General features: G+C 34.2%; 1 non-coding gene and 1 pseudogene across 1 annotated transcript; both read left to right on the top strand.

Annotated features, from left to right (window-relative positions):
* Positions 1–328: 328 nt before the first annotated feature.
* Positions 329–1,780, top strand: LOC120193518 (annotated as a pseudogene).
* Positions 1,781–12,325: 10,545 nt separating this feature from the next.
* Positions 12,326–12,397, top strand: TRNAW-CCA. The gene has a single exon. It is a non-coding gene; the product is annotated as a tRNA-Trp (tRNA).
* The last annotated feature ends 477 nt before the right edge of the window (positions 12,398–12,874 follow it).

The raw sequence follows: 12,874 nt of genomic DNA, 5'->3' as shown, positions 1-12,874 counted from the left end.
CTTTCTTCATCGTCATTGCATTGTAGAAACTCCTTGAAGCAAGTTTGCTTTGTCTTCATCTTAGTTTGGAATTCGTCGTTCTACCACCACGATTCTTTATGTTCTTTGACCTTCCCTGACGACAACCCAATGGTGTTTTTACCCACCTCCCTGAGGGTATTTGCCATATTTTTCCATAACATATCTGCATTAATGCAAGTTGGAACTGTTGCATTCCTCTAATAAATAATCGTGAATCAATTTTCCCCTTAAATTTTCTAGTAACAAAAATTTATCGGTTTATACTTTCTAGATATCTCTAAGGATTGAGTTTGAGGGTTTCGGGCTCGAAATGGCCACCGTTGAAGAGGAAGAGTTGCCGCTTGTCCTTGTGCATCGCACACCCAACTTTAACTTTCCATTCACACACCGTCTCCAAACCCACTTCCGTCTCCTCGACCCGCTGGACTGAGTCGACTCATTCATTCTTTTCGCGCCAATCTGCTTCTATACGCGTGCTGCTCTGTGTCGATACTACAACCATAACCCGCGACCTCCACTCCATCTCCATCCTCCATTTCCATGAGCTTATCGTTAGCTTCAGCGCTGGAGTTGATCATATTGACCTAGATGAGTGTCGCCGCAGGGACATCGCTGTTACCAACGCTAACTTGGCCTTTTCCCCCGACGTAGCTGACTTGGCCTTTTTCCCCGACGTAGCTGACTTGGCTGTAGCTCTCCTTATAGATGTTCTGCAATGAGTTTTCGCCGATTTCTGGTACGTTCGGGCTGGGTTGTGGGATCGGAATGGGGAATTCACGCTTGGGTTCAAGGTTTGGTTTTTTTGATTCCTTGTTTGATAAAGATTGCATCTTTTATTTCATCGACTTTCAAGGTTTTCGGTGTGAAATAATTTGGTTGATTATTAGAAAAGGTGCTTGCTTATCATACTGGAAAGAAGTAGCTTCTTTAGCAACACTGAATTATTCTTTGTGCATTTCTAGGTTAACTCTTCTGCAATATGATTACCAGAGCAAAACAGAACGTTGGAAACTAACTTATGTTACACATTCATATTTTCATTTTCCTTCTTTTATATTAATTTGAGATGATTACAATTACAAATTAGTATTTGTTCAATCATAAATCCTAGGCTTACAGAAAGAACAACATTCCCTTTGTACCGCTCAATAGTTTCCACGTTTGTATTTTCTTGAAACTAACTTATGGGTTGCTTTTTAAACATCGACGCAGTTAGGAGGAAAACGAGTTGGAATAGTGAGATTGGGAAGCATTGGCGCTGAAATTGTTAAAAGGCTCGAGTCATTCGGATGTGTTATTTACTACAACTGAAAAGGAAAAAGCCATAAGTTCCATTTACATGGTATGAAAATGTTTATGACCTTGCAGTCAATAATGATGTTCTGGCTTGTTGTTGTGCGCTGACAGAAGAAACTCGACACATAATCAACAAGGATGTCATGACTGCCCTGGGAAAGGAATGAGTGATAATAAACGTGGGGCGTGGGGCTCTGATCGATGAGAAGGAATTGGTGCGGTTTTTGGTCGGAGGTGAGCTTCGTAGTGATGGTCTGGATGTGTTTGAGAATGAGCCTGATGTTCCACAAGAGCTATTTTTGCTGGTTAATGTTGCACTGTCTCCACATTGTGCTGTTGCGACTCTTGAATGCTTCGATGCCCTGGAGGAGTTGATTACAGCCAACCTGAAAGCATTCTTTTCGAATAAGCTTGTGCAGTCGGTAGTTGAATTTTAATTAATGCAAAGACTAGTTTATTTCTAGTTATTGTTGCTTACATACCAGCAAGTCATTATTCAGCTAAACCAAGAAGGTCTATTGTTGAGAACTGAGATGATTAATTCCACAAATAGCTTATTTGCACATGTTCCAAATATTTTCTCTGTTACCCCTTTTAACAACATTCCCGATGTTACAAATCTATGTGCATATACTGTTGAAAACATTTTGATATTTCAATATAACAAATTAAGTTAAATGAATTTTAAGATTTTCCAAATGATTTTCTAAGTATATTCGATATAATTATTCGAATATCAAAACATTACTCCAAATCTTTCAAAGATCAATTTTAATCCTTACTCAAGTGTAAAATTAAGTTTTAATCTTAAAACAATTTCAAAATAATTTTACAAAGTATTTCGAACCATTTCAAAGCAAAAAATTCCATATTGCTCAGAGGGAATCGATTCCCCCCCCCAAGGGGTACCGATTCCCCCCTGAATGGTTTGGCTTTGAGAATTCCAGTATGCTCGGAGGGAACTGATTCCCCCCAGGGGGTATCGATTCCCCCCAGGGTGTACCGATTCCCCCTTGTATAACGGTCGAAATATTTAAATTTTACACTTAGGGAACCGATTCCCCATAGGGGGTACCAATTCCCCCCACGCTCCAAGCTGTTTTATTAATTGTTTTCACACTAAAACGACTATATTATCTTCTCTAATCATCCCCAACATTCAGAAGTGATTCAAGGTGTATTTAAGCAAGCTTAGAAGCCATTGATCAATAATAAGAAACATCAAGCAATTAGAATCAAGAGAGAATCAAAGAGAGAGTATCAAACCTCAAGTTTGAGCATTTTCAAGCCTATTTTTCATTCAATATTCATTTTGCTTTCAAGAACACTTATTGTGCTCAATTGTATTTATTCTTGAGTGTTCTTTCTTTGTTCTAGAATTGTGCAAACATATTTGCCTTGTGAGGTTTTTCTTGTAAGTTTGCAAATTTGTATTTCTCTTTGAGAAAAGAGTGTTCTCAAGAATTGGGTATATTCTTGAGGGAGTTGTAAGGTTATCTCTTTGGCCTTAAAAGAAAGAACAAATTAGTGAATTTGTTGGAAAATCCTTAGTGTGGATAGCTAAGGTAGTGGACGTAGACTTTGGTTGATAAAGTCGAACCACTCTAAATTGCTGTGCAATTTCTTTCAATTTTCTGCAAAAGCTTCCACCAAAATTTTTATTGCCAATTCACCCCCTCTTGGCCGATTCAGTCAATCGATTAACTCAAAAATTGGCATCAGAGCCTAACTCATTTGAAGGTTTAATCGCCTCTTGAGTCGATCCGGGAAGAGTTAAATCGATAAAGATGGCGTCTACTTCCGGTTCATTCTCAATGGAAGAATCCATACCTATTGACGTGCCTCCACACTTCAATGGAACAAATTATTGTCATTGGAAGAGGTGTATGATGATATTCATCAAAGCATTTGATATGGAAGCTTGGATGATAATCAAGAAATGATATTCCTCTCCTACTAAGAAGACAAAGAAGTGGAGTGTTCAAAGGCTATGCACATGTTGTGTTGTGCAATTGATCCTAATGTATATAAAGGAGTTTCTTCTTGTTCAAGTGCCAAGGAAATGTGGGATAAGCTTGAGGAGATCTATAGAGACAAGGAAGAAGAAGAACCAATAAAAGTGATGTCTCTATTAGCTCTCACAGAGCCAAAGGTATCTTCTAACTCAAATATATCAAATTCAAAATCTTTTAATGAGTTACAAGATGCTTATGATAAATTATATTCGGAGTTTGAGACCATGAACTCCAAATACAATAAATTGATTTCTAAATTTATTGCTAAAAATGATCTTTTTTTGAAAGCTAAAACAGACTTGGAAAATCAAAATGAAATGTTGAGAAAGGAGTTAAAGCTTTCAAAAATAAAATCTGAAAACTTTGAAAAAGAAATTTTCAAATTAAACAAACTTCTTCTAGAAATGAAAATTGATTTTGAAAATCAAAATGAAATCTTGAAGAAGGATTTAGAACTCTCAAAAATGAAATTTGAAAGTATTGAAAAAGAAAATTTCAATTTGAAAGATAAGCTTGAATGTTTAACAAGAGAAAAAGAGATCATTCTAAATAATTCATCTAGTTCAATAATGACAATATGTTCACATGGTCATTATCATGGTCATAAGGAACATACTTGTCCTTTAAAGAAAGGAAAATGATTTAAAATTAGACAAGTATGAGTTCCAAAAGAAACAAGAGGCATTGAAACTAATGTTCAAGGATCCAAAGCAATTTGGATACCAAAATCTACTTAAATGTCTCTTGTAGGTGTGTGAGAGCAATGGTGATAAAGATGATGATATTCAAGATGCTCTAGCCACACATAAAAAGGGAATGGGTAACCTCTAAACTTAATGTTTTTATTATTTGGTTGCTCATTTAGTTTATGCATGCATGAGGTTTTAAATGTTAAATTATGTTTTATCTCATGTATGTTGAAAAATATTGTATGATGAACATGTAATTTTTGGTAATGTTTTATAAACTCTAGTTCATCATATTAATTTTTGGTCAAAATTGTTTTTAAAAAGTAATTGATATCTCTTTAACAATTGATATCAATTTTTCAAGAACTTTGGTTTTGCAAAATTTTGACCTAAAATTTTTCTTAATGTTTATGCATAGATTTTTGTTTAAATATTATAAAGTTTTAATGCATAACATTTTCAAAAACTTTATGCATGTGCTCTTAATCTCTATAATCAACATTGCATAATATTTTATATGTGAATGGGTTAAAAGCATAATCTTTTGAAAAATAAATTTGATAAAAGATACAATGTTTTATTTTAAATGATTGCAAAATTGATTGACATTGCATCTATTTTTTATTATGCTTGTTGGTCATAAAATAGGGATATATACATGGTGAATTTAGATTCTTTTGATATGACTAATTTATGCCTAGTTGCTAAGGATGAGCATGATAGTTGGTTATGGCATAGGAGACTAGGACATGCTAGTATGAGTGTTTTGCAACGGTTAATTCAAGGAGACCTAGTAAGAGGGTTGCCTAAGCTTAAATTTGATAATGATAAAATCTGTGATGCTTGTGCTAAAGGAAAACAAAAGCGAGTTTCTTTTAAATCCATTAATGATGTATCAACTAGTAGAGTTTTACAATTGATCCATTTAGATCTTTTTGGGCCAACTAGAACTACTAGCTTGGGTGGAAAACAATATGCATTTGTCTTGGTAGATGACTATTCTAGATATACTTGGGTTCTATTTTTAAGTACTAAAGATGAAGCAATAGAACAATTCATCACGTTTTCAAAAGTAATCCAAAATGAAAAAGGTTACTCTATAACTAGTGTTAGGAGTGATCATGGAACTGAATTTGAAAATCTTGGATTTACTGAATTTTGTAACTCTAACGGTATTAGCCATAATTTTTCAGCACCTAGAACCCCTCAACAAAATGGAGTTGTTGAGAGGAAAAATCGAACTTTAGAAGAAATGGCTAGAACCATGCTTTATGAAAATAATTTGCCAAAATATTTTTGGGCGGAAGCCACAAATACCGCTTGTTATGTTGTAAATCGAGTAATGATTAGGCCAATTTTAAAGAAAACTCCATATGAAATTTTCAAAAATAAAAAGCCTAACATTAGTTATTTTCATCCTTTTGGATATAAGTGTTTTGTTTTAAACAACGGTAAAGAAAACCTTGGCAAATTTGATGCTAAAAGTGATGAAGGAATTTTTTTGGGTTATTCCTTAAATTCTAAAGCTTATCGTGTATTTAATAAAAGAACTTTAGTTGTATAAGAGTCTATACATGTTGTTTTCGATGATAATCCCCTTCTGAGGAAGGATTCTTGTGTGAATGATGATGTAGGTGTTATAAATACAAATGACGTTAGACATGACGTTGGAGAACCATCATCAAAGGAAGAAACAAAAAATGAGGAAACTCATGATCCCCTTGAGAATCCAACCATTGAAGAAAGGGAAGTATCTTATCCAAGAGAGTAAAACTATGTCAAGGATGGTGAAATTATAGGTGATCCATCCAAAGGGGTAACAACTCGATCTTCTCTTAGAAATATTTGTAATTATGTTGCATTTATCTCATGCATAGAGCCTAAGAATATTAAAGAAGCATTAAATGATGAACATTGGATTATGGCTATACAAGAAGAGTTAAATCAATTTGAGAGAAGTATGGACATTAGTTGAAAGGCCTAGTAATAAATCTACTGTAGGTACTAGATGGGTATTTAGGAATAAGCCTGATGAGAGTGGTAATATAGTGAGAAACAAGGCTAGACTTGTTGCTCAAGGGTATACTCAAGAAGAGGGCATAAACTATGATGAAACATACGCTCCCGTAGCTAGGATGGAAGCAATTAGAATGTTACTAGCATTTGTATGTTTTCATGAATTTAAATTATATCAAATGGATGTTAAAAGTGCATTTTTAAATGGTTTTATAAAGGAAGAAGTGTATGTGGAACAACCTCCAGGTTTTGAAGATTCAAAATTTCCAGACCATGCTCTTAAATTGACAAAAGCTCTTTATGGCTTAAAACAAGCTCCTAGAGCTTGGTATGAAAGATTGTCAAATTTTTTAATTGAAAAAGGTTTTTCAAAAGGGAAGGTTGACACTACATTGTTTCTAAAGCATAAAGGTAAAGATTTATTAGTAGTTCAAATTTATGTTGATGATATAATATTTGGTTCTACTAATGATGTTCTTTGCCAAGAATTTTCTAAGCTAATGCAAAGTGAATTCGAAATGAGCATGATGGGGGAGCTCTCATTTTTCTTGGGACTCCAAATCAAGCAAAGAAATGATGGCATCTTCATCAATCAAGCTAAGTACGTCAAAGATATGCTCAAGAAGTTTGTACTGGAAAATGGGAAACCTCATGACACTCCAATGAGCTCTTCAACAAAGCTTGACTTAGATGAAGGAGGTAAATGTGTAGATGTTAAATTATATAGGTCAATGATTGGCTCTTTGCTTTATCTAACTGCAAGTAGACCGGATATTATGTTTAGTGTTTGCTTATGTGCTAGATTTCAATCATGTCCTAAGGAATCACATTTACTAGCTGTTAAGAGAATCTTCAACAAAGTTTGACTTAGATGAAGGAGGTAAATGTGTAGATGTTAAATTATATAGGTCAATGATTGGCTCTTTGATTTATCTAACTGCAAGTAGACCGGACATTATGTTTAGTGTTTGCTTATGTGCTAGATTTCAATCATGTCCTAAGGAATCACATTTACTATCTGTTAAGAGAATCTTTAGATACCTTAAGGACACTCCTAATTTAGGACTTTGGTATCCTAGAGACTCTAGCTTTAGCTTGCATGCTTTTTCTGATGCGGATTATGGAGGATGCAAATTAGATAGGAAAAGCACCTCTGATACTTGCCAATTCATTGGAAATATGCTAATTTCTTGGTTTTCAAAGAAACAAAATTGTGTTGCATTATCTACCACTGAAGTCGAATACATTTCAGCTGGTAGTTGCTGTGCACAAGTTTTATGGATGAAACAACAACTTTTTGATTATGAAATTGAAGTAGGTACCATTCCTATCAAGTGTGACAATACTAGTGCTATTTGTCTCACTAAAAATCTCATCCAACACTCTAGAACTGAGCACATTGAAATAAGACATCACTTCATTAGAGACCATGTCACTAAGGAAGATGTAGTTCTAGAATTTGTTGATACTTTGCACCAATTAGCGGATATCTTTACAAAACCCTTAGACAAGGAAAGATTTTGGACACTTAGGAGAGAATTAGGTTTGACCAACCTATCTTCACTTAGTGTTTAAAATAATTTTGGCACTTTTAAGAATAAATGAAAAATGCTTATAATAGTAATTTTTGATTGCATTCATTGCTATTAGTTAGGGGGAGTTTATGATTCTTGATGAAAAATTAATTTTATGTTCAAATATTGTTTAAAGATTAATTTAATTGTTTGAACATGATTAATTTTCAATATATGAGTTGTCAATACCACTAGAGGAAATTAATTTAGCATTTTGGGTGTTTAAAATCGAATTTTAGCATTTTGGTGCAGAGGGAATCGATCCCCCCATGAGGGAACCGATTCCCCCTTTGAAGGGGAACCGATTCCCCCCACAGGGGAATCGATACCCCCTGGGGTTCTGGTTATACACGGGCAGAACCCTTTAAAATCCTCAAAACCCTATATTTTCTTCCTTGCCGCCAAACTCTCTCCCTATCTCCATTCTTGCCTCCAATCATCGATGTTAATCGGAATTCACTTCAAATATCATCTCCTAAACTTGTAATCATCATTAAAATCGTGCAAACAACATCAAAATCCACTCAATCTCATCCTTCAAGGTAAAATTTTCTAAACTCACTATTTTATTGATTTTGAACATAGGACTAGTTTTAATTAGTTCTAGGATGAATTTAAGATCGGGCATTGAGTGTTTAGTGATTAGAAACTAGATATCACAACTAATTTCATCAAAAACACAAGAATTTTCCAAAAAAAAATTTGAAATAAAAAAAAATTTGATTTTCAAATTATTGTGTTTTGATTGAATTATGTTGTTGTTATGAAAACTATACATATATTGTTTCTCAAAACCATATTTTTCAAAAGTTTTCAAAAACTTTGCCCATTAGGATTCATTTAGAGAACCTTGAAATATTGAGGACTCAATTGAGTTTTGAGATTGATTGAATTGCATACATGTGTTTTAAATTGCAGGTTATCCATTCTATTCTGATTTCCTAAACCATGTCCAATCCTAAACGTGCTAGGTCATCATCTAGTCGCTCACACCGTCAACCAAATCCACCTCCAAATCCTCAAAATCCATTGCTAATTCTAATCCCATTGATCCTAACTTGACTATCCAAAATTCGTGTTTCAATCATCCTGGTCCTAGAAATCATCGTTTTTGGTATTATCAATATTTCGATTCTTACAAAATCCGGGAAGAACGTATTCCTTCTCGTCAAGCTATGTTAGCTATCAATTTTAAATATCTTCCTCTTTTACAAGAGTGGAAATTTGATAAACTCTTTGACCTCGAACCCATCGTTTACCATCAACTTGTTCGTATTTTCTATTATAATACCGTTTGTGTTAAAAACCAAACTGAAACCAAAACCATAGGAATTCGTTCCTATCTCCTAGGACAATTCTTATATATTGACTCGGCTTACATATCCAATACATTCGAATTAGATAACGATGGTATTTCAAATGAAAAACATGTTTTAGGATCTCGTTATAAAAGAAGAGATAGTGCGAGTGTCTTAGACCTACATGAACGTTTTCTTCATTTAATGATTTCTTGGTGGTTTCGACCATCCGGAGGTCGTTATTCTACTCTTAGAGCCTTAGATCTTTGGTGGTTACATTGTTTCGAAAACAATATTAAAATTAATCTACCTCAGATTATTTTTGCTGAAATTGTTGAAACTGTAAATCTTGTTCCTAACAAGAAACTCTGTTCATCTCTTGTTTACGGTTGCATTTTGAGTAATCTGATTTCCAAAGCTGGGCTTAGAGTCGATCTAGATGCCATTTTTCCCCTTAATAAACAAATTAACCTTCTTTCCTTAACGAGAGCGGGATAGATTAAGGATAAGGAAACCAGTGAATGGGTTCGATCTTCTGCAAATACTCCAGGAGCTAGTTCTTCACAAGCTCCACCCGAAGCTGACGAAGATCTCGAGCTTGAGCAATTAATGCGAGACATCGATGAAGCCGAAGATGAGCCTGAGCAGCCCGAGGAGCAAGCACAACAAACGCATCAAATGCCTCCATATTTTCAATCCTTTATGGAGACATTCGATTTCCAATATGCTACCATGGATTCGCGCTTTACTTCTATAGAGTCCCATTTATCCACAATGGGAGCTCAACAATTAGAAATTCTTCGGGAGATGCGTGCAAACAATGAAGCAACCAACGCGCGTATTAATGACCTCACTCACGAAATGGCCGCTATGCGAGCTCGTTTTCCTCCTCCTGATCCGGATATGTGATTCTGTGCTTAAATTTAAAACTTTGAACTAAACGATTATTGCTTCAACTTTTTGGGTTGTTTGATTTTGTGACTTTGGATTTGTTTGTTTGAATTTAAATATTTTCTTTTGATGGTTTAGTTAAATTTATTGCATCATTTACATCATTATAGCAATATGACCAATTTTGTCGTGTCACATTAATTATCAATATTGATTATGAAACTAATGGCTAACGTTTATATTGCTTGTGATCTTAGCAGCTTATATTATATATAATCAATTGGCTAAATGATTTCAAAACCTTGTTTAAATTCTTTAAAATGTCTTTTTGATTTAACAAAAAGGGGGAGAAGTGTTAAATGTGTTTTTAAATGATAAATGGGAGAAGTGTTAAAGTAAGGGGGAGTAATTTCAAAACTTAATTTCAAAATCTTAAAATTACTAAAATGTTTTGTTATATCAAAAAGGGGGAGATTGTTGAAAACATTTTGATATTTCGATATAACAAATTAAGTTAAATGAATTTTAAGATTTTCCAAATGATTTTCTAAATATATTCGATATAATTATTCGAATATCAAAACATTACTCCAAATCTTTCAAAGATCATTTTTAATCCTTACTCAAGTGTAAAATTAAGTTTTAATCTTAAAACAATTTCAAAATAATTTTACAAAGTATTTCGAACCATTTCAAAGCCAAAAATTCCAGATTGCTCAAAGGGAACCGATTCTCCCCCAAGGGGGTACCGATTCCCCCCTGAATGGTTTGGCTCCGAGAATTCCAGTATGCTCGGAGGGAACCGATTCCCCCCAAGGGGTACCGATTCCCCCCTTGTATAAAGGTCGAAATATTTGAATTTTATACTTAGGGAACTGATTCCCCATAGGGGGTACTGATTCCCCCCACGCTCCAAGCTGTTTTATTAATTGTTTTCACACTAAAACGACTATATTATCTTCTCTAATCATCCCCAACGTTCAGAAGTGATTCAAGGTGTATTTAAGCAAGCTTAGAAGCCATTGATCAATAATAAGAAACATCAAGCAATTAGAATCAAGAGAGAATCAAAGAGAAAGCATCAAACCTCAAGTTTGAGCATTTTCAAGCCTATTTTTCATTCAATATTCATTTTGCTTTCAAGAACACTTATTGTGCTCAATTGTATTTATTCTTGAGTGTTCTTTCTTTGTTCTAGAATTGTGCAAACATATTTGCCTTGTGAGGTTTTTCTTGTAAGTTTGCAAATTTGTATTTCTCTTTGAGAAAAGAGTGTTATCAAGAATTGGGGTATATTCTTGAGAGAGTTGTAAGGTTATCTCTTTGGCCTCAAAAGAAAGAACAAATTAGTGAATTTGTTGGAAAATCCTTAGTGTGGATAGCTAAGGTAGTGGACGTAGACTTTGGTTGATAAAGTTGAACCACTCTAAATCGCTGTGCAATTTCTTTAAATTTTCTGCAAAAGCTTACACCAAAATTTTTATTGCCAATTCACCCCCCTCTTGGCCAATTCAGTCAATCGATTAACTCAACATATACCATAACTACCATTAAAAAAACTGTTAAAAACTAGTTAACTAATCAATATTTAACACATGATCTAATTTTTAATTAAATTTATAAATTTTCAGAACAACCCATATGTTTTTCTGTTTTTAACAAAACACCCAAAAAATTTATAAAATACCCAAAATCCTTAACCCAAAGTATATTTACTGTCGTCGGCAGTCACCACCGTCGGTGAACACTCACCCATCGTCGACGGAATCTACTACCGGCCATCTATCGCGAGTTGCCATCGTCAGTTCATCCATTAGTGGAGGAGAAGTAAATGGAAGAGAAAAAAACCCTAATCCTCGTGTATTCCATCATTCAGCAATTGAACCTTCCATTGTTCATTAATTAAACTCCTCGTCGTCGTTCAACAATTGAACCCCCTCCATATCGTCATTAAACAATTGATTCCTAGTGTGAGCCCGTCCCTTTACTCTGTCGTCACTCTCCAACGACACCACTCCCATAATCGTTGAGACCTGTCGTCCTTTCAACTCTCACCAGTGCCCCCTCGATGGATCCCAATGAGCTCCTCAATTCTCGTCAGTGCAATCGTCGTCTATATGAGACTAGGAATAAAGATTTGGGTTTTTTTTTGTAATTTCAAAGAATTTAGAGTTGTTTTTTTAAAATAAAAAGTCAATAATTTAAAGTTTTTTATAAAAAAATAAAAATTTCAAATAAATATAAACGTGACACGTGTTATTTAATAGATTTTTTTATGATTATTACGACATAGGCACTTGAAAGTATAACATCGAAAACGTTAGGTACCTAAAAGTATAACAAACAAAATATTAACCATCTATTTTTAATAAAAAATTCTTTAAACACTTAAAATTAACTTTAAATATAATTTGAAAACTTATTTTTATATTAAACATAATAAATAACGTTCGTTTCAGTTGATCTGATTTAAACAGAGAAAATTTACTAATTATTTTACTTTTATATAGAATAACAGCAACACCGGATCCGTGGCGCAATGGTAGCGCGTCTGACTCCAGATCAGAAGGTTGCGTGTTCGATTCACGTCGGGTTCAAAATCCCAATCTCGTCCGGTTTCTTTTTCTTTTCTCAAAATTATTATTTCAACATTTATAAAATTGCCCCAACAGTTCCTCCATCACTACAGATAAGCCCTCTATCTTCTCCAAACAAGAAAACAATTCTCGTAATTTTGTCACTTTACTTTCTGCAATCCATATTCTCTTCTCCATTTGCCTAAAAATGAATCCTCACAAATTTACACGACCACCCAAAGCCAACCATGAAAACTTTCAACCCGACATCGGTTTATGCAATATATTTCATTGAATTCAAAGAATTTTCAGTTATTCTATTCTATATTCAGATATCAATATGAAGATATGACTCTTCGAGAATTATAGTTACCAATACGGCAACATGTGGCATTCACACTAAAAACTCGAAATGATATAGATATATGCAAATGGTGCAAACTTTTTTCAGAAAGCTCTTGACACGACTTAATAACTCGAGCTCGGTTTGGAGAAGAT

The sequence above is a fragment of the Hibiscus syriacus genome, unplaced genomic scaffold, assembly GCF_006381635.1.
Source record: "Hibiscus syriacus cultivar Baekdansim isolate YM2019G1 unplaced genomic scaffold, ASM638163v2 tig00116996_pilon, whole genome shotgun sequence".
Lineage (NCBI taxonomy): Eukaryota > Viridiplantae > Streptophyta > Magnoliopsida > Malvales > Malvaceae > Hibiscus > Hibiscus syriacus.
Note: the sequence above shows the minus strand (reverse complement) of the source record. Positions and strands in the feature narration are given on the sequence as shown.